Below are 4,594 nucleotides of genomic sequence, written 5' to 3' on the forward strand. Positions count from 1 at the left end.
AATGACTTTTGAGAACAATGTAAACAATAGGTTCTAAAATTGATCCAATAAAATAAAAAAAATACTCCATCCCAAATTACTTTCTAAACTCTAATATTAAGATAATCATCCGGACACCTAGTGAATTAAACATCCAGCTATTGTTAACTGTGCATGAGTAAACCGAATCAAAAGAAATAACCATCTAATTAAGAATCAACAGAATCAACCATCTGCATACCTATTGAATTGAATATCCGATATATTCATTGTTCACATTGTTTAGTATTTTCATTGTCTATCTATACTTTTCCTAAGTATAGTTTAAAAATTTTGGATAATTTTTTAAAATTTGATAATTTTGTCTATTAAAATCTATTTTTTCTTTTATGTATATAAGATCAGTTACAATTTTTTGTGAGTATAAATAGTAGTTAATCCTATTTATAACTTCATCTAATTTTTTATAAGTTCTTATGATATAAAATTTTGTAATTATATTGGTAAGAGTTTAAGATGTTTGTGATCAAGTCCTCCATAGTTGTTATACTCAATTTAGTCTTTATATTTTGTATTTTTTTTATACTTTAACTCTTATACTTAAAGACATTTTATTTCAATTATTTTCTTGTAATTTTATTAAAATGAGTATAAATTGAATGAAATTATTGTAAAGAATTTTATTACAAATGGTCAATACTCAATTTTCTTGTAATGGTTCTTAGATATTGGTTGATAAACAAAACCCATTGTTATTATTAGGGGTAATTCATGTTGATAAATCAACATCCATTCAATTTTAGGTGAATCCTACACACTAAAAAACGTAACATGAATCACCACATGCATATTACTAGTCTAATTCGATTTACAAGTTATAATAGTAAATCGAATTAGACTGTGTCGATCTACTAGAGAAATGAGTTTTAGGCATAAATCAAATTGAATAATTTCGATTTAAGGTTGCTCCCACTAAATCGAATGAAGGCTGTTTGATTTACATCACAAGAATTTTCGTTTTACATGTCCATAGTAAATCGGATAAGAGTAATTTGATTTATACAAAATAGTGGCTATTGTAAATTGAACCAGACTTTATCGATTTACAATGTATTGAGCTATATTAAATCGAATTTGAAAATTTTGATTTAGTGTGAAACCAACCTATATAAATATTAACTTTTATTATAAAAAAAAGTACTTAAAAGTTATCAATTTTTATATGTTATTTTTAAGTTAATAAATAAATAAATATTAATTTTATTATAATAGTAAAAAATTATAGCATACTAAAATAGAGTACTAAAAAAAACTATATAATATAAAAAAAATATACTAGAAAAGGCATTAAAAAAATATTATAACAAATTTAAAAAGATAATATTATAATTTAATATTATTTTTTAGTAATTATTTATCTAAAAGTGATTTTAACTAATATTATTCAAACTATATTCATTTTATTAAAATTAATTTTGCTGTAGAATTGTCAAACATAAATTAATTTCAACTCCTATTTATATATGTTTGCACCATAGTAAATCGAATTAAAAATAACATATAAAAATTTACTCCTATTTATTAAATTAAAAATAACATATAAAAATTTAACAACTTTTAAATACTCTTTTTTATAATAAAAATTAATATTTATTTATTAAATTAAAATAACATATAAAATAACATATTTTAGTATTCTTTTTAAGTACTCTTAATAATCTTATTTTTATTATTATTATTATGTATAATTAATTTTTTATTTACTTTATCCAAAAAGGTTCGACATATTACTATTTTGCAAATGCATATAAATAGGAGTTGAAATTAATTTATGTTTGACCATTTTATAGTAAAATTAATTTTAATAAAATAAATATTGTTTGGATAGTATTAGTTAAAATCACTTTTAGATAGATAATTACTAAAAAAATATGATATTAAATTATAATATTATCTTTTTAAATTTGTTATAATATTTTTTATACCTTTCCTAGTATATTTTTTTATATTATATAGTAATTTTTTCTATTACTCTATTTTAGTATGCTATAATTTTTTACTATTATAATAAAATTAATATTTATTTATTTATTTATTTATTAACTTAAAAATAACATATAAAAATTAAAAACTTTTAAGTATTCTTTTTTATAATAAAAATTAATATTTATATAGGTTGGTTTCACACTAAATCAAATTCCCCAAATTCGATTTATACATATAGTTCAATATATTGTAAATTAACAAAGTCTGATTCGATTTACAATAGCCACCATTTTGTATAAATCGAATTATCCTTATTCGATTTACTATTGGCATCTAGAACGAAAATTCTTGTAATGTAAATCGAATAGCCTTTATTCGATTTAGTGGGAGCAACTTTAAATCGAAATGGTTCAATTCGATTTATGCCTAAGACCCATTTTCCTAATAAATCGACACAGTTTAATTCGATTTACTACTATAGTTTGAAAATCGAATTAGACTAATTCGATTTATATAGTTATATGCATGGGGTGATTTTTTGTTTTGGGTGATTCACGTAAAATAAATTATATGGATATTGGTTTATTAACCTGAATTACCCTTATTATTAGTCTTTCTCTTTTTCTTTTAACATATATCATATTTGTGCGCTTAAAATAATGAATAACACTAAATTATGTACTGTATTTTTGTATTTTTATTGGTACGTAAGTTATTTCATGAAAATCTCTCTGGCAATTTTCGCCAATTTGCTCTGGCTTTTATTATGAAACATTTTAGGTTTTATAAATTTGTTATTTAAAAGTCCATGTGTGAAAAAAAGGTTTAAAACAAAAAAAGTGAAAACTAAAGTTGATAGATAAGAGAGGTACCTGATTATCATTAAATATTATTCCATTCTAGTTAAATTAGTTATGTTGAATGAAATAGAAGATCGAATGGTAAAGAATGAACATTCGAGATGATAATATATATTTATTGTGTAATGGCGTTATTATCAAAATAATGGTAGAATTTCGTGTTAGGTAATTTAGACGTGATGTGAACTGAGAGATTGTAAAACATTTGGTTATGATGATAGATCAGTAATCATGGACAAAAAGAAACCTAAAAAATTTTTGTATGAGATAGAAGATATTTTAGACATAAGCATTATAGGATACAATAATATCGTTTAATTTATATAACCAATTTCATTCAAAAGACAATGATAATACTAAAAACCTCGTCCGTAATGAGACACTTTCAGAAGTAGGTTTTATTAAACAATCATAACATGTAAGACCTTGTCTTTCCTTAATGGAAAACATAATTAGCTATTTGCGCATTGAAAATTGACACGAGACAAACACAGATTGCAATAGCAATTATTCTCATTGTTTTTAGCGTACATGTAGTTTTACAAACTCTATTAAAGACTAAAGAGTAATATAGGTAGTTGCACCAGTAGGAGCTGACACAAATACAGAATTTTCCATCCGCTACTAAGCACCATCATCTTCAGGGTTGTTCACCCATTCACATTCATCAATCCATTCACTGTATCTGCATTGTTCAAATGAATAGCTTCTTGAGTCAATCAAGTGGTTATGTTTGTAAGACAAAGCGAAGAAATTTTCTATAGAAATATTTAACTTACATGTCGATTGGTTCAGATAAAGCTGCAAAAGACAACAAACATTCTAAGATCATTAGCAGATTTAAAATGAGTTCAGATGATCGGTTAAAACTTCGATGTTTTCAGAAACAAACCTGTGACAGTAGTGCTAAAGCTCTCTTGGCAAATCCTGCAAGAAGCTTCTCCTATCAAGTTCTTCATATCACTGTTCAAAAGAATCCCAACAATTAATCCTCCAAGGAAATACAAAGCATGGAATCCTCTACAAACGCTAAACGAAATCGCTTACGTTCGGCATTCGACACTGCTACCGTGATTGTAGAAAGGGCAGCTAAAGACAGTGTCAAGCTTATCCATTCGCTTCTTTAGAGGTGGCTTTGCTGATGATTTTCTCTTTTCCATTGCTCAAATCCTGATTTTTACACAAAATCAAAGCTAGAAACTTCAATCAATCTCTCAAAAATTTGAATTTTTTTACAACATTATTCAAACTATCTATTAAACCACTTTTTCACTTTAGTCTATGACAACAATACTATTTTTTATTTTTTTTATTCTTTCATAATTTTATTATTATCTAACCACCAAAATTCAAGATCTTTTTTATTTCCCCTCCAAAAAGCACATTATTAAACCAAAAAGGTTGAAAATTGAAACTTGTTAATTCAATGAATCCTAGAATGCACATATTGAATCAATGATCCGAATCTAAGGGAATAGATAGCATACAGAAGTGGAAGACAAAACAAGCTCTTGCAGGCGATGAGAGAAAGAGAGCGTGGATGTGAAATGTGATTTGAGAAATTGAATGAATGAATGGAAGGAAGGAGAAGGGAGAAGTGGAATGGGTAGAAAATGGACCAAGGCAACCAGATAAGTACACCAAGTACTTGCTACACTTGAAATTCTTCTAATACTATTATGTCTTCGGTAAGTTGCTTGTAGCCTACATGAGGTGGCTGGCACACCTTATACTTTTGGGGGATGCTTCGATAAAGATGCATAAATCGT

At 25.6% G+C, this 4,594-nt stretch overlaps 1 long non-coding RNA gene across 1 annotated transcript; it reads right to left on the bottom strand.

Annotated features, from left to right (window-relative positions):
* Window positions 1-3,425: 3,425 nt before the first annotated feature.
* LOC112786635 (uncharacterized) lies at window positions 3,426-4,039 on the bottom strand. The gene is made up of 3 exons (XR_011878877.1): window positions 3,718-4,039; window positions 3,605-3,626; window positions 3,426-3,510 (listed from the first exon to the last, which is right to left on the bottom strand). It is a non-coding gene; the product is annotated as an uncharacterized lncRNA (long non-coding RNA).
* Window positions 4,040-4,594: the final 555 nt, after the last annotated feature.

Source organism: Arachis hypogaea, chromosome 20, assembly GCF_003086295.3.
Source record: "Arachis hypogaea cultivar Tifrunner chromosome 20, arahy.Tifrunner.gnm2.J5K5, whole genome shotgun sequence".
In the NCBI taxonomy this organism is placed as follows: domain Eukaryota; kingdom Viridiplantae; phylum Streptophyta; class Magnoliopsida; order Fabales; family Fabaceae; genus Arachis; species Arachis hypogaea.